The following is a 24,669-nucleotide window of genomic DNA, read 5'->3' as shown; positions in this document are numbered from 1 at the left end:
ATATTATTCACTTGTATCTGCAAGAGATGTAAAAATGATTTCTGCAATGAAGTTCATTTTTCAGATTGCACAGTAATAACAGCACTTTTTAATTTTCCTGAAATTATCAGGAAAAATGCTTTCCAAAAGGTCTCAGGTCCAAAAAATACCCAAACATTTACAGAATCTCAAGTTTGAGTACTGTTTTCATGGTGCAACACTTTCAACAGTTGAGAAGATAAAATAAAACCATGTTAATTAAATTTTTCTGCCAGTTCCTTACTGATGTTTTTCAGACTAAAAGCTTGAAGCATAAACTAAACTTCTGAGTTCTGGTCCGAGGGCAATGTGGAGTCTATCTGCCTTCAACATTTATCCATCTATGAGCAGTGTGAATAAAACATCAGAGAGGAGACTGTTAATTATGTCCTGTTCGCTGACTAGTGATATTCATAACGTACACACAGACACAGGGCTAACACTTCGGTTCAGACTGTTGGGGCGGTGGAGTATATATGAAGTATATATAGAGCTATAAAGCAGTCGGTAAAGGGAGGAACAGTTAGGAAATCGCTGTTAGCATTTTACTGGGGAATCCCAAGCACTGGTTTGGATGAGGGGAAACTGTGTGGGAATAACTGTGAGGATAACCCTGTGCTCAGAGGGTGGGTGGGTGCTGTGTGTACATACAGTACTGTAACAATGTGTGTATGTGTGTGTGTGTGTGTGCGCACTGGCAAGTAAATGTTTGTTTTGTGGGTTGAATGTACTTCTACTTATGATTTCTGCAGGTTTGTTTTGGTGTCTATGCATGCACGTGTGTGTGTGTGTGTCTGTATATGTGCACGTGAGCGCGCAGCTGTGACACGCAAAAGAAGGCCAGGGCCCCCGAGACAAACGTGGCCGCTTACCCGCTTGGTTGCCATGACGACGGCGAGATGGGAAAGGCTCTGTCGGAATTGCCATTAAAATGGAGAGCGGCGCACCACTGCATGCCTGCACACACACACACACAAACACACACACAATGCATTCACATGAAGACAAAGCAGGCATAAAATCTTTGACACACACAAACACGAGCGTGCACACAGTGTGGATCCTCTGTGTTCGCTGCATTGCTGTGGCGTTTGTGGCATAAGAGGTATGGTAAAATATACAACCCAGCCACAACTACAACATCGATATCACAATTAATGGCTCATAATTCCCTAAGGGCAAGTGGTGTGAATGTGAGTGTGTGTATGTGGGTGTGCATGTGCAATAATGAGACATTGTTAAAATAGTGCTGCGTAGGAGAAAACAGGAGGACCCAGCAGTATACTTAAAGACAGACAAGGCTTGCAATACTTTCATTAAGGAAGTCTTGTGTTTTCCTGTGTTTATGTGGATGTGTGTGTGTGTTTGTGAGTTTTATTTAGCCTTACATCTTTAATAAGGTCCAAGAGGGTGAGCACATTTTTGAAAGGTGAAAGGTTAGTGTAAAAATGCACAAACAGTGAAGGACAATGGCATTGTCTCACCTTTAATTCTCAGTGTACCCTTCCGGGTCTATAAAACTCTACCCTCTATTTCTCTCAAGCACATACACACACACAACCATCACACACACACTGAATCTTTGTTAGCTGGATATGTCGATACACAGTCTCAGACTTTTCCTGCTTGTACAACAAATTGACTCGCTGACTTGCAGAGAACTGGCGAAACCCAGACCACTGAGAAAACTGCTGTCCTGTAGCGAAGATCGACTGGCAGGTCTTTACTACCAAGAGATTCATAGTGGATCATGTTGGCAGGGAAAAGAGAGCCAACTCCAACTATTACCACAGTGTTGGGGTAATGTGTTACAAAGTAGCACACTGAAATACTCAGATAATTTTTTTTCTGATAAGAAGTGTAATTTAATAGTTCATTTCTCAAAAGCCTGAATATGCATCCATTCAGGCATTAATAATGTTTCTGTCTCCCTCTGACTCCTCGCATATTCAGTCCTATGTTTGTGGCAGATGGCAGAGACAACGGCCTTTACAAGTATTCACATTAATCTCTATATTATGTATTCTGTTAAAGTGTCTGTCAGCTGATGAGGAAGTAACAAACATAAACTCCACTCTTGGTGAGGCATGTTGGGGAAAATAACGATGATGATCGTGCTACAGTTAAAAACAGCGAGAGCTAGCTAAAGCTGCCGCTGGGTGGAAACTCAACAAGTGTGTTTCAGGTTATCAGCTGTTTGCACGGCAAAGTGAACACATCAGAGGTAAATGTGCAGCAGGCTACATAGATACAGATTTTTCTCTATAGATAACATTCGTAGAAAAATGGCAAATATGGTGCTTATGTAGCGTTTTTCTACTCTGTTTCTTTCTTATTGTGAGTCTTATTCATCAGTTCACACAAACACATTTTTCATTGCCAAAGCACTTTAACCAAACATTCACACTCTCACATGGGTAACTTCTGGTGCAGGAGTGGGGAATCAAACCACCAACCTTCGAAATTAGTCGCCGATCGACTCTACCTCCTGAGCCACAGCCAGAACAAAATGCAGGAGGGAAAAAAAAGAAAAAGGAAAAAACACAGAGAAGCTATTTCGACTAATAAAAAGATTGTCTAGCAAGCATTAAAAAGTTCTTAGATGATGAGTAGGAGACCACTGTGAGAATGCTATCTGTATGTGAAGAGCAGCCTTTGCTACCAGATCTAGATGATCATCACACCGAGTCTACGGGTTGAAATAATTTTAAAACGAGTAATTACAGAGTTAGACTAATTAAACATTGCATTATTTATTTACCTTGCAGCACAAGTAAACATCCTACAGGGCATAATAAAGATATTTACAGAGCACACTAGATTGGACTGGAAACTCTCTCAAAATACCTTTATTTCCTTAAGTGAGAATATTTTTTACAGCAGGGCAGCATCATAATCAGTGTGTTAATTTGCACTTGTCTCATACTTACACTTGAAAAAATTTGATTTATATTGTAGTGGGTGGTGGAGATAGAAGTTGAAATGTAACCTACTTGTAAAACGTTTACTATATAAACACAAAGAAGTTTCTGTTATTTAAGTCATACTGAATTTGCTGCTCATTGAATTCAGAAATACTGCCATCAGACAACAAGTGACACAGTTTTGCAATATTTTGCTGCAGCTAAACCCTAATTAAAAATTAATTTCCCTCCAGCTGCAAAGCAAATACAGCTTCAGCCCCTTTTAGCGTCATAGGTTTTTTAGCTATAAATGCAAAATTAAGTGGTTACTAATGTTTCTGTTTCTCTTACATATATCTGTGATCACTTCTTCGTGCAACCTTTCCTCCTCTCCTATTTCACTAAAATTGCTGTTTATATTTCCTTCCCATTAATAGTTTGCAAAAACATCTAGAATTTCCAAACCAAGACAGTTTTACTATTCCACTATGCTGCAAATTAAGGATAAATACGAAAAGGTAGGGTGAAGAGTGTATTTAATTTTTACCACTTCTACTTCTCTCAGCAAATGTACACATATTTGTTTGTTCGTAAGTTGTAACTCATAATGTTTATCAATTTGGAGATTTAATTGGAGCTTGCCAACCACTTCATTAATGCACTGGTCCCTCTTTTGCCTTCAGAAATGCCTTGGCATTGATTTAACAAGATGCTGGAAACAAGAGATAAGAGATTTTGGTCCATAATGACATGATAGCATCAAGCAGCTGCTGTAGCTTGCGATGATTGAGTTTTGTGACATTATCCTGCATTATCCTGTGTGAAACAGCCACCAGTTGGTCACTGTGTTCAACAAGGGAAAGATGTGGTCAGCAATAATACTCAGGCAAGCTGTGCCAAACAATGTTCTGTCGATACTAAGGGGCCTAACAAGTGCCAAGAAAATATCCCTTCATACAAGGCAGGATGCATCCATGAGCTGCCTAAGTTAAAATGATCAGTGTTGTTACTAGTACTAGCAGTACTGGGCCTGTAGTTATTTGTATCAGATCAATACTAAAATTTGCAGCACACCACTACCATTCAGAGATGCTCTTTTGCATATCTGCATATCTTATTTATAATGACAGGCTTTTATTTGGTTACCTTCTACCTATTTTAGTTGCCTTCTTTGAAGGGTTTTAGTCATTTTCCTCTATCCTGTGGCATAAGCAAGGCATTTTCACCCAGATAAATGCCACTCAGTGGATATTTTTTCTTTTTCAGACCATTCTCTGTAAACCCTGGAGATGATTGTGCGGGAAAATCCCAACAGATCAGCAGTTTCTGAAATACTCAGAACAGCAAATAACCATGCCATGTTCAAAGTCCTTTAAATTCCCCTTCGTCCCCATTCTGATGCTCAGATTGAACTTCAGCAGGTCATCTTGATGATGTCTACATGACTAGATGCACTGAGTTGCTGTCATGTTACTGACTGATTAGACATTTGTGTAAAGGAGTTGGATAGGTGTATCTAGTAAAGTGGCTAGTGAGATTAAACAGGTCATGCATTTTCCAACACCAAGGGAGGTACAGCCAGCAACAATAACACAGCTGCAGTCAATAAAATCGACTGGAAAAAATAATCAGTTCCCCATATCAACTTGCTATTGATTTAATTTCAAGTTCTGAGAATGGCTGACCAACTCTCAAATATATAGATTTTAATATATACATTTTTTTTCTGTGCAAATCCACCAGAAAATGAAATGAGTTGCTAAGATGTTTCACAGCTGAAACAGGTCTTCCCTCAGTGGTTTTGTGTGTCTGGACATTCTGCATGATTGAGTCCTCTAAGGCGTGATACACTTGCTTGTGTTTTTATAGCCTGAGCAGGGGCAAGCAGTCTGCACACCCACTGTAACGAAAGGTTAACCTAAATGTTAAAGAAAACCTCCGGGGTACTTTTCTTGAATCTCAACTGGCTTTCAAGTGTGTTCACTCGTTCATTCATTCAAACAAAGTGATTTGCATTTTGAAAAATAATGTTGAAATGGGAAATGGATGACTTCAAGATTGATTAGAAGGTAATGTGTCTTACACACGTTGGTTGTAATGTATAATTATTTTTATAAAGTCAGTTTCTCTCTCTCTCTCTCTCTTTGTCTCTGTTCTTCACTTCGTTGACCAGATTTCTATGTAGATTCACATTGTTGCCTAAGGCCACGGCTTCAAAAATATGGTTTCGTAATACTGCTCCTTTGCTGCCTACATAATCCCTTTTCTCAGGCTCTGGATCCCCCTGCCTTTATTTTTCCTCTTAGATGCTGTCTCCCTAATTTAGGCTGCACCTCCTACTCTTTCTCTCTCTCTCTCATTGTCATAAATTCTCAAAGAAAAGAAAATGTCTTTGTTTCTCTGCCTCCTTTTACTCCTAGTGTCTTTTCAACAACATAATTTATCTCCAGCATAAATATTTAACATCCATTCCACTACTGTTCCACTGGTATTTACTTTATTTATTACACAAACAGCAATGGTAGCAATGTGTCTATAAGATTGATTTGCTATAGTAAAAACAGTCAAAGGCATTCAAGCTATCAGATACTAACATCAAGTCAGTGCATGTTGCACACTTAGATGCCTCTATACGCTGTTTTTTTCCAGATCTGTTGAGCACACATGTGTGCATATGCCCAGAGTTGATCTTATGCTGAATCAGACATTGCTTTTGTGTAAAACAATCTATATAACCATGTCTCAAAATCATAACAGGTAAAGGAAATATTGGAAAACAACATCCTGGCTGAGAACGCTGTGTCATCCTGAAAGGATTACAAAAACAAAGAGTTTTCTAAGGTCTGACGTGACATCGTCCTGGCTACAGGTTTGCCAGTTTCATCTTTGATTGCATTTTATGCTGTCTAGCTTTTGATCTTTATATAAGGTGAAATGATTTTTGATGTTCGAAATTGATCAGTTTCACAGTGTGTGTGCTACGAGCAAACACCAAATAGAAAACTAAATGTGAAATATGGTGATCTCACATGAACACTGAGACATATGCTTCTAGTAGCTGCTAGTCACATGGCAGTAAATGTTGCTGTAAACATGCTTACAGGATGCAGACGAATAAGAGTGGCAAGTGTAATTTCACATTTATTTAATGACATCTTCGTCATAAAAAAGGGTATTTTGCTGTTTCTGTAAGTATTTAGTATGTTTCTGTTTATGAATAACCTGTAACCTTCTCATCTAATCTTTATAAATTGTACAGTACTGTGCAACAGCCTTGAGTCACCCTTTTGTTTCTTTCTATTCTGCTAGGAACAGGAAATAAGTACAGCAAATTACTGAAACAAGTGCAAAGATATATAGAAATACACTGAATAAGGAGTCTGTAAAATTCCAAAATAAAATTCCAAGTCAATATTTGGTATGACAACCTTTATTTTCAACACAGCTTAAACACTCTTTGGCAAGTGTCCTTGTAATTTCTTTAAGTAGCCTTTGGAAATAGTGCTCCAGTGCTTCTACACTGAAAAAAAGGCCATGTTGGATTTACTTGATTCAATAGTGGACATTGGTTGCACACAAATGTTTTGCTTTGGCAGAAACTTAAACAAATGAGTTAAATCAACACAACTTTTTCATATTCAATAAACATGTGCGTTTTGTGTTCATAAAAAACGATTGAAACATGTTTAGATGAAGTAAGTTGAGCTCTTGGAATATTTTAATCCTTCACAATTTTGTCATTTTATTTCAACACTATTCAATAACTTTTACCCCAATACTACTGGGTCACTTACATACTACATGTTGTCTTCATATTACATAATGTTCAACAAAGTGTAGATCCTGGTTACCATAAAAATTGAATGGGTCTACAACAACTACCATCCTCCTATCTTTATCCTGGTTGCAGGGGGGCCGGGGCACAACCCTGAAGTGCTAGGTTACGAGGCAGGGTACACCCTGGACAGCTCACCAGTCTATCACATAGAAACAAACAACCATTTGCACTTAAATTCACGGGTAATTTAGAATCACTAGTTAACCCTAACTCTAATAACTGCATGACTTTTAACTGTGGGTGGAAACCAGAATACTGAGAGAGAAACCACTGCAAACTAGCCAGAATGTGAATTTGAACCCAAGACCTTCTTACTGTGAAGCAACAGCACTAACCACCATGCCAACAATCCAGGAAATACAGGAAAGCTATGATTTCCTGTATTTGATGCAGAATTTTTTTGGTTTTTGTCCTTGACAGGTTAAACCACAATAAATAGCAATAGCATACACGTGGTGTGTGTGTAGTTGTCTGCCTCTTATAACTCCAGTGATTTTCCTGCAGTTTGAAATCTCGTGCGATCTTGTGAATTTCATGAGTTCAGCAACTAACCACTCTTACTAGATTGTATCATGTCATTTCAACAAGAACAAATTAAGTTGTTGAATTTCATATAGATCCTATGATTTAATTACGTTCATAGAAACATGAAATTATTGTGTTCAAATTACAAAGCAGACTTATTTAATGTAACAACCATCCAATTTACTTTTTTCGGTATACCAAAAAAAGTAGAGGCAGCTGCTCGACTTGACTGAGATGGATGCCTTCCTGAAACCACGATCCAAAAAGTGCGAGACTGAAACCCGTGCACTGTCGCGGGATTTAACATTGCTATATTATTGACTTACTTCACTCGAACATGATATGAACAATTTAATCTACCCTGTCTGCATATCATGTAGTTTCTACACTATATAGTTACACTTAACTTTAAAGCATGAGGCAATTGTGTTAAATACACGCAAGATGCTTACGTAAATCCAAGAGCTGGCCAATCCCTTTTTTTCAGTGTATAATGTTATGGTCGGTTTTTTGAGAAGGCCAGTCCATTACTGATAGCGTTTGATTGTGTGTTTTTTCTAACCACATTCACAATGTGTTTGAAATCCTTGTCATGAACTTGTTGCCAGTCAGCTTCTTTCCAGATGGTATTGTATGGTGGATCAAAATCTAACGACGCTTAGCTGAAATAAAGGAAAAACCATGACAGAGGCTCCACCATGTTTTAGAGATGACTGTAGATACTCACCGTTCTACCTTTCTCCTGATCCCCTCTGAACATAGGGATGACAGTTTTGGGGGTGGGGTGGGGGGGGGGTGTTTCAGTCAGGTTCCTGGCATACTTTGACTTTTTCTCCTTGTTTTCGTTTCCTAAGAATACCTTCTTGATAGCCAACCACTTCCTTTACCTTACAATATAAAGTGCCTTGAGGCAACTGTTTTTGTGATTTGGTGCTATAAAAAAAACAGTTGAAAACAAATTGAACTGTACTCTTCCACCATTTTTGATCAGGCTTTGATGAACATTTGATGGATCAATTGAAGATCCAGATGCATCTCTCAGGTTCTGTGTCAGGCCTGACACACAAAGACATGATTTCAGATACTGTTCATCTGCAGTTGATAGTTTTTAAAGGCTGTCAGTTCTTTTTTTACTATATGTGTCTAATTTTCCCAATTTTTCAAATACACATGCCGAGATATGCCAAGTTTTCATCTAATAGGTCTTTTGAAGTCACCTTGTTGTCAACAAAAGCCTGTCAAACTATGCTATTTTTGCATTTTCCTTATATTCATCTAAAGAAATTTGACCAAATGATATGTTCTTGCAATGGCCTGTTAGTAAAAAAGTGTCTAAAGATACAATTTAAAATAGAGTTTATGCTAAATTGTCTGTTATATGTAGACACAAGACTGCTTCGTCTTGAGTTAGGTGCCTTTTTATCCTTGAATGATTTATAGGTCAGTGTTAAGTGGCTTAACAAACAAATAAAAAAAAACCTTTAAGTTAAGCAAGGACTGGACTGAAAATGAGTGAAAAAGCAGCCAAAGTCAAAAGAAACTATTTCCCAAGACTGCAGTAAAAGCTCACATGAAAGTCTCACTCCTTGGAATCAAAATATACAGAAATGAACGGTGGCTCTAGATTTTTGGACAGCAATGTAAGCGCACCATAGTCATAGTGCAATGAATGGAGATATACTTTTCTATGTGACATGTTAAATTATCTCCAGTTAGAATTACTGCAGCAGATAGTGTAATTCCAGTGGCACAGTGATTTTAAACCATAGATATAATGTCAGACTACCCTAATATTTAGGTAGTGTTATTACTGCAGTCCTGACATTTATAACAGCTGCTGCATTGTGTCCTAGAGTGTAAATAACCTAACACAAAAAATTTACTGCTGCAATCAAGCATTATGCTCACATACAGTTAGTAAGTTTATGATGACAAAGCCATTGCTGAAAAAGAGTGACCTTTGAGTGAAGCTAATGGAAATACAGGCTAAACAGACTTTGTGTTTCCTTGTTTTGAAAGAAGAATCTTACAGCATTAAATATATTAGTGCACTGGTAGATTTGCATCACATTGCAGCTTGTGCTATGTTCACTGACCTGTGAGACTCTGTGAGAGGTGGAGAGGTGACAAAACATAAGAGGGAAGAAAGGAAGTGGTTGAACAAAAGATTGCATGCTGTATTATTTATCTCCTGCAGATGTAAGTGTACATTATTTATCCCCATGGGCAGCACATTTCTGCTCTGACCGGTAATAAATTACTTTTCTCCTGTGATGGATAGTTTTTTATTTTATCACAGGTTTGATCATCTGCGTGTCTACTGTGTGCACTTATAACGTGGAATTGAATCAAACTCCTCAAAATATAAAGTATTTGAGTACAATAGATATATTTTTTATATGTTCCTATGTTGGACACTTTGGTGCCCTGAGCCAAATCCATTACGACTGTGTTTGCTCCACTTTGTTGTCCTGGTGTGCATTGTGTGTGTGTGTGTGTGTGTGTGTGTGTGTGTGTGTGTGTGTGTGTGTGTGTGTGTGTGTTGACTCATATTGCTCCCATAAGCTTTTAACCATCTGAGTCTATAATGGAGATGAATGCTGGCTGCTCTGTCTTACAACAGTGATTTAATCACACAAACAGGCAGCTAGATCTAACGTGCACATACTGTATATATGTGTTTGTGTCTGAATGATCTCTCAGTCTTTAGATCAGACCACATAGATCTGTGTTTCTGACAGAGAACCCCAGGGCATAAGTATGAAATTGCAGCAAAGTGGATGGAAATGTTTATCTATGCAAGCCTTCTTAAAAGTATTCATGAGTTTGGGAGTTTTGGTCATTCTCATTTAAAAATGAGATGAGAATTATGTTGTTTTTTTTCCCTGAGGCTAATTTAGACGTAAGTTGTGAGTTATTGTGGATTCTCAGTCTGAGGTTTACAGGTATATACTCGAGACTATGATTAAATTGCAGCCTGAATTATCATATATTGTGAGAATGAGTTCAGTCAAAGTCCTTTAATAGTGTGCCAGCCTGTTTCTTTATAATTCTTTATAACTCAGTGTATAGCTTAATTGGTGTTGCTATGGCAGCCATTTAAACCCTTCCTCTGTTGACGTCATAACCCTATTTACTCTTCTTAGAGCACATCTGGTCTCATTCAGCTAAAACCATCCACCTGAAGAAGTGACTTCTGAGCGTCTAAACCGCAGAATCACTGTGATTTCAATGGGTAGCACATAAGCAGAAGAAACAAACTATTTCCAAAAGGGCAGAAGTCAGCTTTAGTCTGTTCTTTTCCACCCTAGTGATTTGCTAGTAAAGGTCATAGAACATTTTATGGTAGCACATTATAATACAGCCAATGACTAATGGTGTAATTCCCCTGTAATTAAATGGATTGTCAATGTTTTTTTATTTAAAATTCAATGTAATTATATTTGCATACAACCACTTAAAGTTAGGTAACCTAGAATAAGGGCGTAACCGGACAGGTTATTACAGGAAACAAATAAGAAATAATTATACTGTATATGTAAGATTAAGTATAAATTTAAGTAGTGAGTAAGTCATTTTAAGTACTCTGTAATTTCCTGGTAATTTAGTGGAAAAACAAACAATACGCTTTACTTTTTGGGGCGCAGGTCGTATCATGGACTGGCTTAACTTTGTCTAATATCTGGGTATTTTACAAAGTAGGAGAAACTATGAATAATTAGTACAAGTTAAGTAAAAAACGACAGTCGAATAATAGATAATCCATCATGCACATTAAAACAATGAATATTAAATAGTGATGTAAAAAAACAAAGCTGTAAAAGGCAAGATTAACATGCTCTGTCAAGTGGCCTGTGCCCCAAAAAGTACAGTGTACTTATGGTTTAAGATGTAAAATATTTTTCTGTAGAATTACAAGCTAAATACCCAGTACTTAAAATTAGCTGCCCACAATTGAATTTTACTTACAGCACACACCCTTAGTCACGGGCAGTGGTACCTGTTTTATAAATAACAAAACAGTCTTTTCGGAGCCAAGTCTGAAAATATAATGAGAAGAGGTGGAGTACTACCTTTTCAGGTGATATTAGCAACCTTGGCTAAGCTGCTTTCACTATTTATGCGTTCCAATATAGCAACTGTACATTTGGCCAGCAGAAACATTTTGTGGGAAACAGAAGCAGTTGGCCATAAAACGTCTTCTAGCTACATATTTGTACACATGAAGATATCCGCCCTATCTGTTGAGCTGTTTGAAAAGCTCCATTTGAAATGGAGCTGTCACTTTTTAAAAAAGGTTACTCTGTTGTCCTCTGTTGAACTATCTGTAACATCCCTGGCTGAACAATGGTCTCTTAAAATGACAGTTCGCAGAAGCTTTATTAAAGATGCGGTTCATTGAAACTTTTCAGTGAAGACACTCTAAGACAAAACAAAATATTACCACCTTAAAATAAAAAATATTACAGGAACATATATTTCTTTTGAACATGCATAAAAACAAATAATCTGCACAACATCAACTTTGAGCTTTATCTCACATATCTTAAGCATTCCTCCTTTCATATCTCAACTAGGCTGCCAGTCCTTTCATCAGAAAATTAAAATAAAGAGTTTCCTCTTTCAAAATAAAAGCAAGGAATTCAAAACAAAATATCACGCGGACCTGTAGACTAAGCTTAAAAAAATATTCATAAAATGAATACATGTGAAAATACTGGGAAAATATGTCTGACCATTTAAAGGTCATTTACATTAGCTAGATGCTGAGTACCATGAGCCCAACTTTATTTATGACTGCACCATGAACTCATCAAAGGGATGAGCAGGGAAGAAGCAGTTTGGGTGTATCACTATGTCATTGGCGGATGCAAGGCCAGGGCCTATCAGATTCAAGTGCTCATTAACTAAAGTTGCCATCCCAGCCTGCTTTAACCCCTAGGTATGCATTGCACATACACAGATACCTGCTAATTATTTCCATATAATAAACTAATAGAATGGTAGAACTTCACTTCATGTGTTAGCACATGTGTTGGTTGGCTATCGCATAAAAAAACAACAGCAAATCCCCCAAAACAAACACATTATTTGGCAGATAATTGTGTTAAAAATACTTCCTCAGGCTTTAAATTCACTTCACAAACACAACTGAATGGTCTGGTTCAGTTACTCAGATTAGAACCTAATAGCACAGCGCTCGTATTACAAAGGTAAACAATTAAAAAAAGCCATTTGTGAAAATTGTGGTTTTAAATTTGCTGCGTGTACTGTTTGAAAAATGTGAAACCAGGCCATGAGTAAGAGCACTGAAACCTGGTATTCAATGAGCAAAATGTTCTGTTATTTTTATTTTTAAGTGCTCCACTGTGAACACTGAGCACCTTTCAGAATTATAGAAAAGGACACTTTAAGCTAGACTGCATATTCTCCTGAAACAGATTATCCCATTTGTTCAAAGCTATTCAAGTGCAGCGACCAGAGGACAGTTTATGGAAGACATTCGAAATGTCACATTTAATAACGCTCAGTCGGCGTACACACATCCTGTAGGAACCGTTTGAGAGGTTGCTCAGAAGCAAAACTTAAGTTTGATTTTATTTGTATTTTGTGCTGGAAGAAAAGACAAACACTCCGGAGAGCTTCGCTCTTGTAGGATTTCTCTGGGGAAATATCCCTTAGCTCTTCTTCAAACGGAGAAAGAGATGAAAATGGAGAACGAGAGACAACCAGGGAAAAGCAAAGAAATGGCAAGACATAAAAAAAACAGGAGAGAAGGAACAGAAGGAAAGTGCCTATAAGTTGAGGAATGTAGGCACAGCATTAGAGAGGATTCTCCACTGACTGTGTTTACGATCAAACAGATGAAGATAGAATGAAACATGTCAGAAAAATACCACAGAAAGGGTGTTATGATTTATGGCTGATGCAAATGAAAAGCTCCAGCTCTTAGGGCTTTTGTCTCGCCTCATAATCCTCCCTGTACCCCGATCTCCCTCTTCGTTAAGCCCACATCCCCCTTGAATATCCCCACTCCTATTATCCCTCTCACTTTCACACATCTCTCTTCCTTTTCCCTTCAAACCAACTTCAACTGTGCCATACTTTGCTGCTCACTCCCCTGCAACCCTCCCCCTCTGATTTTTCCCACTCATTTTACAGCTCCCACTCCCCTATCGCCCCCTCTCTTTTACATCAATCCACCCCTCCAAACATTTTGGCTTCCCAGCTGGGACCCACCCCCCACTTTTCTCCCTGTGATCCCGTTAAAGCTTCATGTCAGCATTAGTCTCTGTTCGCAGGCAGACAGCTGTTGTATGGGTCTTGTTGGAGGCATGAAGAGTCTAGGTCAGCACCATCATCTGTCTGTCCTGCATGGTCAATGGAGGGAAGTAGACTACCTCTTTATAGCATAAGCAGTTTATAGTTTTATATCAATGAACAGGACATGGGTAGCTGTGGTCATAGCTAACTGTATAGCTGCTGCTTTCTTAACTGAAATGAGGAGAAAACAACCTCATTTATTTATTATTTTAAATTCCTTTTTAATGGTTTTCTTCTAATTTTAAACATAGAAGTCTAATTGTTTGGAACTCATGACCTCCACATCAGTGGTGACCTTGGCGCTAGACATCTACACAAAACCCTTTCCAAAAAGATGAACAAAAAAATGCTGTTGAGGAACAAACTTTCTTTCAATTTAGGGTACTTAATCACACTGATGCCACTTTTCTCCTTCAGTGACTTTCTAAAGGTCATTTATGCCTTCATCTCATCTTAGTCTGACTATTTCAATACCCTTCATTTAGATGCTACAGCTAGCAGTGTTGGGGTCATTACTCATTACAGTTTTTTTTGTATCTTTTTTGTATCTTTATGTTACTTATATGCACTCCAGATAAACGAATTCATCACACTACTAGTACTTTTACTTCTACATTACTCTGTAACTTGACCTGAAATACATTATCACATAATTACCAGTTAACAATACATCTTTAGACTATGCCCACATACTGACACAATTCCTTGACCTAATAAGGACATACATGCAATGATGCATTCAGTGTTTAAGTTTGCACACAAAACTGAGAATTCAAAAGGCAAAGTTTAACATTCGAACTACCAAGAGGTTCATTTTGACACCCTTGGTATTTTAAAAATCGTGTAACTCTGTTAAATTAAAACCAGCCCAAAAAGACTTAGGCTATTACCCCTGCGATTCTACTGTACATGTAGAAATGGAGTGAAAAACCCACTTTCGGGCAGTACACCCAGACCTAGAAGGTAAGCAGGGACTCCCATTTGATACAAGTTCCACTATTTGTTTAGGTCATTATTGCACCTTGTGACCAATATCCTAATTGTATTTGTGCAGTATACACTTTATTTTTACACTCCATTGATAAAAATAGGTTTCTTTTCCTAAAAGTCTGATTAGAGATGGGCTGGGAGATATATTACTTATCATATCAAATTAGCTGTCTGACATTTGACAGACTTCTTGTTGTTATTATGTTTAGCAAACAAAGCATAATCTCTCTCTCTCTCTCTCTCTCTCTCTCTCTCTCTCTATATATATATATATATATATATATATATATATATATATATATATATATATATATATATATATATATATATATATATATATATATATATATATATATATATATATGGATAGATAGATACAGCCAATACTTTGGATTGTCAATATCTTTAGTGAGTGAAAGATGAAAGATTTAAAAGATGAAATTCTGATCAGTGATTAGTTTGTTTGTTGTAAAGGACTGAAACATCGCTAACACTTACATGCTGAAAATATGCACTCACATTTATTATGTTTGTGTGATAGAAGAAATAATGCATCATGGGAAGCCCCCAGCAGCCTAAGCCTCTTGCAGCATAACTAAAGGAGGTTTCAGGTTCAGTGAGGATTCTAGAGCTGGTCCATTGAAAATGATTATAGAATAACCAATTCCCATTAATCACAGGTCCACTGTATGAGGACCTGTATGAGGTGTGGACCAAGAATTTTGCACAGCACTATATAAATGCACAAGAGTGAAACTAATCTTCAAATTTAAACCCAATAATATGTGACAAAGCATATCAATGAAAAGCTCAAATTATACTTTTAACTATAACTATGAAAAACAGACGATGTGATTTTATCAATTTCATTATGAATACTGCTGTTTGGCCACAGAGATAAGCACACAGTGTCTTTTGGCTTCAGTGCACTCACACACTGGGTTTATGGCAATAGTAAGATAGTAAGATGTCTTGCCTCCGGCTCATCATTGTAAAGGCCACTTACTGTTACATTAAATGTACTGGGTAAGCAACATTTTTCAACATGCAGAGTTAATGTGAATATTTTACCCAAAGCATGCTATTTTTTATAACATAAGTACAAAGGAAATTAAAGTGAGTGGAACAAAGTGAAACCAAGTGCAAGACACAGGCTCAAATGAATATGAGACAAGCACAAGAGTGCAAGAATTGCATTATTTGTTGGCCTGGACTGAGAAAATGTTGGTTGCTTACAGTGTGCATGGTACGGATGTGAATGACAAAGTGCCCATTTCATAATTTTTCTGCCTTTGAAAACTCCTGACCACATGAATACTTTAGATTCTATAGTATGTTATTTCCCTTTATCTTTAATCTTTTCATTATTACACCTCCTGTATATGTGTTTTCATTCCTTGCTGATCTTCCTCCAGTCCTCAGCCTTATCAGATTTCTATCTTTTTTTCAATCACCTCTGCTTTCTTCATTGTATATGCATCACTTATCAACACTCATTATGTTTGCTTCCCTATCCTCATCTATATCCACACTAATACTTTGCTATTCTATCTTTTCCTTTTCCACTTGTCTCATCTCTTATTTTCCTGTATTTTTCTCCTCTTACGCGAACATTTATCCTTTCCTTTCCTGTCGTCGTATCAGCCCCATCTCCTTTACAGATTTCCATTTTGGTTACTCATCCCTCCGCTGAGTCTGCTTTTCTCTTCAAGGAGCTGAGCATTCCCACCCTGGCATCAGTTTGTTGGTTACCACGACAACCTCCTGAGCCAAGTTATTTATAGCAACAGATCACCATTAGTCCTTCCCAATACAGGCTGTATGTGGACACATTCTGTTTTGTTATTTTTTTTAATTATTTGTGCCTCAGTGTGTGAACTTTTGTTTCAGAAATATAGGTCACATATGTAAAAGACAAGTTATTTTAATATTTTATGCAACATCGAAACATCAACATATGCATTTCCATTCAGTAATGTTATTTTCTGCCAGCCATGCTGGCTTTTTTTTGTCCTGCTGGCTGTAGTGAAAGTGTGCAGTTTCCCCTGGCTCAGGGGAAAATTTGGCAAAGGTCAGCTCATTGCTCTATTTTTACAGTAACAACTCTTCTGTTTTAGTTTAGTCTCACCGCTCCAACTACTGGTGCAAAATAATCCCACTGTGCACAACACCTATCAAGTTCCGCTGAAAAATAAGGTAATTGACTGGCTGGTGAAAGTAAAGGGCCACAGTGTAGCCATGTGGCACACAGATTATAATCAATCAATAAATTACAAAGAACCTTCCCTCAGGATGGGTCTTCCAGCATGACAATGACACAAAACATACCACCAAGGCAACTAAGGCATGGCTAAAGAAGAAGCACATTATGATCATGCAGAGGGCTAGCTGGTGTCCAGACCTCAATCCATCCTATAGAAAATCTGTGGAGGGAGCTGAGACTTCGAGTTGCCAAGAATCAGAAACCAAGAAACCTAAAGGTTTAGAGAGTTTCTGTGAAGAGGAGTGGGCTAAAACCCCTCCTGAGATGTGTGCAAACGTGGTGATTAACTACAAAAAGTGTTGTACCATTGTGCTTACCAACAAAGGTTTCTCCACCAAGTCCTAAATCATATTTTCCTTGGGCATCAAATACATATTTCACTCAGTGAGACGAAAATCAATTTATAACTTTTATGTGATGCTTTTTTCTAGATTTGTGGTTGATTTTCTGTCTCTCTCCATTAAAATCAAATGACCATAAAATTAGAGCCTGTTCATTTCTTTGTAAGAGAGCAACCTTACAAATTCAAATTTCCCCCACTGTATTTATGTTTATATATATCTATATGTATGTATATATATATATATATATATATATACATATATATATATATATATATATATCTGTATCTATCTATCTATCGATCTATATATATATACATATACATATATATATATATGTATATATGAACGTGCCCGTTGAGGTAAGTGTCTGCATTCGTAGCATTGAAGTACTTGTCTGTTGTCTTACTGTAAATTACTCTGTAGCTTTGACAGTAGTACATTTAAAACCTCTTCACTGTCTGCTCTTTACATTGTGTGCATGCATGTGTAAATCGCCGTGTCTCTCCAACATCGATTGCAGCCAAGGCCACTGCTTCACGGCTGGCCTGTGTGGTTACCATGGAAACGAGTCCACAGCTTAGGAGCCGCCGAGAAACTAAACACCCTCCGATCAATAAGCTTCCCGAATAATGGGGTCGTAGACACACACACAAAACACAGACACACTAACCCGGCAGTCTCAGAGCGACTCTGAGGCTCCATCAGTAAGTACAGTTGCACAAATTCAGCTTCTTATTAGTGTAGGAGAAAAGAGCGAGAGTCTTTTGAAACCCACTGAGACACTTAACTGAGAGCTGGAGAGAGGAGTCATGGCAGTTGGCAAACTGCTGAAGAGGGAGATCTGGAGTGTGACTATCATTAGTCTCACACAATCCTGTGAAAAGAGCAGAGATGCTAAAATACAGAATACACATTGCACACATTAAAAAGGTAAAAATCATGCCTTTCTGCCATTAATACAATGGTATGACAACAATATGAAGAGGACATACCACTATTGCTGATTTGTTACATGGGGGAAACATGGGACTTCTGGAGAATGTTACACATGTGAAGTAATATTGTAGTAATCAATAAACGATTACTAAAATCCCACAGTTGCTTCACATTTGGTCTAAAATCTACAGTGTACAGATATTAACGTGATGTTAATAGGTACATGCACATACATGGATGGATACATATACATATGCATGTGTGAAACTTTCCAGTTAAAGAACATGTCACCAGAATGAAGTGTAAAAGCAAATTTTAAAATGTTATTTTGAACGAAAACTAAGGTATTAAAATGTGTTTTTAGCAGATATTTAATTCAAACCACTGACCAAACCAGTTTAGGTAGAACCTCAAATGCATGGTTGCTTGACCAGAAGAAATAAAAGGCCTTGATCGGTTAGGTTTTGGCAGACTCTTGCCTTACATTAGGATGTTGCATAAATCTGTGTCATTTCATTTCATTTTTCCCGTGGTCCCTTTCTTCCCTGAAGGCCAAACACTCATTTTTTGGTTAGTCACACTTTCCTTATGCATGCATGACTACCATGTTGCAGTACACCACAAGGACACACATATATAATAAGCCTTGCTATTTTTTTAGCTTACACTTTATGTGTATAAAAATGTTCTTGTTCATAAGAAGATTATTATTTAAATTGACTATTCTGTGAAAAGGTGCCCACATGGAAAACACAGCTGTAGTGAAATGCTTCTGCAAAAACGTTGTGCTAGAGAAAATAGTTCCTGCTCTATAAGTGTGGGAATAGTTCTCTTTACTACTGATTGTTTGGTGAGGCCAGAGTTCAGTCTGCAGTGACCATCCTTTGCTACCTCTTGGCTTCGTACAAATGTGCAGGGCCTTGAAAGTGATTAATAACAACTGAAAGGAAGGCTGGTATATTTGGGTATCAGTGCTGCCACTGGATTACAGATTACTAATAGATCATTATTATTAAAATACATTACTATTATTAGAACTGACAATATTATAAAGTTATAAATCAGGGTTGATTCAAGCATGTTTTATTCATATAGCACCAAATCACAACAACAGTTGCCTCAAGGTGCTTTATATTGTAAAGTAAAGACTCTGCAATAATACAAAGAAAACAGAGGAAACTCTAAGAATCAGATGACCTCCTATAAGCAAGTGTTTGAGCGACAGTGGGAAGGAAGAACTTCCTTTTAACAGGAAGAAACTTTCCTCAGTGGGAGTTGCTTTAAAATGTGCTCTAAAATAAATTTGAGTTGAATTGAGTAAACATTTTAAATTATTCTTCAGTGACTGACATGAAATGATTCTATTATACATTTATTTGTGGTTCAGCCAGAATATTTCTTACACCCTAATAACCTTGATGGGTGTATAATCACACGTCTTTGTTGATAATTGTTTCTGCCCACCTGTCTTAACATCCTCATTTCTACTGTAATAATTCCCCTTGTCCTTTTTTGCTTTTTTGCAGAGGAGTAAAGCTGGGTACTATGTAACCCCGTCATCTAAACTGTAGATGAGCAAAATATATATTTAGACTCTTGACTCCAAACTCAGTCTAGATGTTGGATTGCACTCCAGTCATCTTCTTACCACCATGCTTTATTACTGGTAAAACACTATACTATGCTGCTGAGTCTGTGTCAAGCCTCTTTGGCAGATGGAGAGAATAACAGGCATAGATTATATGAGATGACAAGCGTGCTGTGGGATGCAATGAAAGCAGATATTGCTCTGCGTGTGTGTTTGTACAGTATATGTCTAGTCCCCAGGGCAAGTGTGCATAAGCACACGGCATGCGATAATCAAACAACTTCTCCGAGTACTGTTTAGTTGAATCCTATACTCCTGTCATGTCAGTTTAGGTGCATATAAAAATACTGATAAAAATAAAATTATTTTACACATCAGAGTCTCTGATGGTGTTAGTGTGTGCTGCTTTCTGATGCTCCAGAAAGATCTGTGAGAGCTACATGGCAATTCTCATGTAATTTCTTTATTTGGACAAAGGCCGATGTCTCCACAGCGGATATCTTCATGATCTTCATGGATAAACAGTAGAGGTCACAGGTAAATGTAAATTAGATTCAGGTGTGAAATATCCCTTTACCCTGAACATATGACCACCAAATATGTGAACGCTAACCATAAATCTGCTGTAGCGGTTAAATTCTTACATTTCCCAGAAAATATTGTATCATGCTCTTGTTGTAAATTACTGTTCAGTATATTGATTATGTTTTCAGGGAAGGGGATTTTCAATACCAGATTACTACTGTAACAAACACTGTGCTCCTGCTACTCTAATGACCTCCTGTGTGCTCTGACCACACCGGGCTGTTTTGTTTGACTGTTTGAATAACTCTCAGTTGACCTCTCTCTTGTAAACCAGTTTTCCCAGCTGACTGACTCTGACTCTCGGAAATTTAGTGCAGCAAAACTGGACATGCTGGAACATCTGGCCTAAAGAATCACACTGGTTCAAATGCAGTATTTCGTTCTTTAATTTCTGTGTTTATTGAAGTTCTATCAGTAGCAATTAAATGTTTAATCCACCCAGTTCAGTATATTATAGGACTCAAACAAATAAATGCTTCATCAAGCCAAATTCAGTGGCTTATTAACCAGCCATATACAACATTTACAATCAGGATGTGTCCTGCAAAGCAGCCAGTAGTAACAGCACATTTATTTTAGTGAGGAAACACCAAATTTTTTGTACAAGTGTCAACAAAATATTAGTAAACAAAACACAGTCTGATTAATCTGAGACATTCCAGCAAGAGGAACTTGAAAACTATCACTTTCCAAAACATATTCCCTCCTGATGAGCCATAGATATACACTCACCAGCTGCTATATTTGGAACATCTTGCTAGTACTGAGTCGGACATGCTTTTTTCTTCAGAACTGCCGTAACTCTTCATGGCATAGATTCAACAAAGTGGTGGAAATGTTCCTCACAGATTTTGTTCCATATTGACTGATATGATGTGATAGCATCACACAGTTGTTTGCTATGAATGTGAATCTCATTTTCAACCACATCCCAAAAGTGCTCTATTGGATTGAGATCTGGTGACTGTAAAGGTGATTTGACTACAATAAACTCATTGTCATGTTTAACAAAACAATTTGAGATGGTTTGAACTTTGTGACATGGCATGTTATCCTGCTGAAGTCAGCCCTCAGAAGATGGGTACATTGTGGTGATAAAGGGATGGACATGATCAGTTACAATACTCAGGTAGGCTGTGGTGTTTAGGATATGCACAGTTGGTACAAACCAAACCAAGCTAATGCTAAAGAAATATTGCCCCTACCATCATTCCACCACCACCTGAGCCTTAAAGACAAGGCAGGATGGATTGATATTTTCATATAGTTTACACCGAATTCTGACTTTACCATTCGAATGTTGCTGCAGCAGATTAGACTCATCAGACCAGGCAACCCTTTTCCAATTTTCTATCATCCAATTTTGGTGAGCCTGAGTGAATTGAAGCCTCAGTTTCCTGTTCTTAGCTGACAGGAGGCACACCTGGTGTCCTCTTCTGCCGCTGTGTAGCTGATATGCTTGAAGGTGTGACGGGGTATGCATCCAAAGATGTCCTTCTGCACACATGCCTTTTCCTCTGATCTCTGGCATCAACATGGCATTTTCACTCAGATAACTGCTACACACTGGATATTTTCTCTTTTTTAGTGCACTCTCCCTGGAGTAAACAAAACAAAACAGAACAAATCACTAGGTTCTGAAATACTCGGACCAGCCCTTCTGGAACCTACACCCATGTCACATTCAGAGTCACTTAAATCACCATTATTTGCATTATTATTTATATCTCAGCAGATTGCCTTGACTATGTTTACATGCCTTAATGCACTGAATTCCTGTCGTATAACGAGTATTAACAAGCAGCTGAAAAAGAGACCTAACACAGCGGCTGGTTAGTATAAACATGAATTTCAGTCTGACTAACAGGTTACAGTATTTTAGAAGTACCACAAACATGCCTGACACTAAAAAGTAAAATGTCGCTAGACAATATTCTTTTGATGAAGTTCTGGAGACCAGATGGCACGTGTTAACTCAGGAGTCTTTACAAGTCCATCCAGCTGCGCATTCCTATGCAGCTGTCCCATGGTACATCATCATCACATGAGAAAAACCAGAAGCAAATGGAAAGTATTTACTGTAAATGCATTTACTAATTTCATATCTCGTCATGCTGCTGTTAGTTTTAAGGCTTTTCTTAATGAGTCTGTTTTTTGACATTTTGGATCATTCCTAATTATCCTTGCATTCATTCAAAAGAAATGTGACTACATCTGGGTTCTTTTTTAATAACACATTATTTAAGAAAGGGAAATTTTTCCCTTTTTGCAAGCTAAATTACTGACATTTAATTTCTTTGTGACAGGTCCAACATTTTGAACTTGAAGTTCTCTACTACTTGTATAACATACAAATAACTTACAAATCTAATTTAATACCTCATCTAGCATATTAGCTCATGGATGTGCAGTCCCTTACTTAAAAATATGACCCATTTTTTGTTTTTAATTTTTTTTTAATTATTGTTATTGTTTATGCTTTTTCCTTCAGATAATGTGTTAACTTGTACCTAAAACCTGTCACCGTCTGGCAGGCAGACCGTGGGGAATGTTGGAGATAGGACCCAAACGCTGGACTTAGTGGAATGAGCAGTGCATTTATTTACAGTGAGGTAAATGTACACCACACAATAATTCTACAGAGTGCTCCCTTGACTCCCGTGACGTGTCTTCCCCTAAGTGCTGATATCCTGTGCTCTCTGCCCCTGTGCCTACGCACACCCCGTGCGTCCTGCAGTCCTGTGTTCCGCTCTCCTCCTGAGGAAAAACAACAGATGCAGCCGTTATGGCACCAACTCCAGCAGGCATACACTAAACAGCTCTTTAAACACTGACATGGAGTCTAACTCAACGATCCTGCGCCGGAGGAAGCCCCATCGCTCTGTTATGTAGCTCCCCCGACGAGCCTGATCAGAAGCAGGTGTGTGAGAACCTGGGCGTGACCGGCAGCTGGCAGGTCTACACCCATCAGGCCTGCAGGTGGCTGTCCTTCATCCTCCAGCCACACCCGCAGACACACCCGCACACATATACACCCACCAGCATGGAACACAAGAGCACAGTGCAGAAAACATACAACCAATACAATAATAATAATAGCAATAATAATAATAATAAAGGTCCACACTGTTCACGGACCCCGAGTCCCCGGAACCGGGTCCGTGACAAAACCATTCTGTACCAATCACGATTGTCTTCCTCTAGGCTATCACTGCCCCCATTTAGTACCAAAAATTAGATACAAATCCATCCATAACATTTTGCATCCCCTTTGCAAATCAACTTGTGCTGATTGGACATTTCTTGATTTTACAGTAATATCACGTCTTATACCTGTATTTATATGCTCAGCTTGGTACGTGTGACCTAAAGCTACTAAGAAAGAAGGGGAGGAGTGAAAGAACTGGACTCAAAATGCACAGGACAGGAAGATGGGGAGCCTGAGCATGGAGTGTAATGTAGCATGCTCGCTGAATCTAGATCACTGAACACACCAGTGTTTCTTGTAGCAGTGATGAATGCTGTGATTTGGCTTAAATGCATCCGTCCCAGTTATGGTAGCAGTGCTTTCACAGTGCTAATGCTACAAGTTACTGGGTTGGAGAGGTGGGAATTTAGTCTCTCCTTTGAGACAAGATAAATTATTCAATAAGCTACACTTTGGGGAAAAAACATGGATAAGAAGTAGAAATGGTCTTCCCTCGGGAAGGGAAACCAGAAAATTCTGTTAGAAATAAATACCCAACCAAATCAATGTAAAATGCAACCTAAAATTAAGCACAAGATTCAACCATGAGGTAATGGAGCTATCAAAATGAACTGTGGTTCTATCCATGAATATGTTTTATTCTAATTAGTCGTAGAAGTAAAATCTTAGCCCAAACCCTCCCTAGCATAACCATGCCCCTGTACTGAGGAAGTGATCATGTATGTATGAGTATGCCTAATACAAAAAGGGACAACGTTTTAACAATTGCTCTTGGCAATTAATTAAGCATAAAATACCCTTCAGAATGCTTCTTATTATCAGAATATTTCTTTGGTTTATCATTGGGTTTATTATACTTCAGAAGGAATTTTGCCTCTGGAAATTGAGGCATGTCCTAAAATTGAACTCTTCGATATAAATTTCACAGCTATTTAAAAAACTGGTGATTGGTGACTAGACAGCTGAGAAAATGAACCTTATTAATCAATGGAAAAATAGCTGTGAAATTTACTGTGCTTTCAGAAATTACAGATTTGTCTAGTGGCAACTGTTGGATAAATACAACCATAACCATAAAAATAACAGCTACATGCTTTCACAGCAAGAAAGTGCTTCAGTAAAATCAGCTCAAAATTAAAACGCAACT

The sequence above is a fragment of the Oreochromis aureus genome, linkage group 7 (genome assembly GCF_013358895.1).
Source record: "Oreochromis aureus strain Israel breed Guangdong linkage group 7, ZZ_aureus, whole genome shotgun sequence".
In the NCBI taxonomy this organism is placed as follows: Eukaryota; Metazoa; Chordata; class Actinopteri; order Cichliformes; family Cichlidae; genus Oreochromis; species Oreochromis aureus.
Note: the sequence above shows the minus strand (reverse complement) of the source record.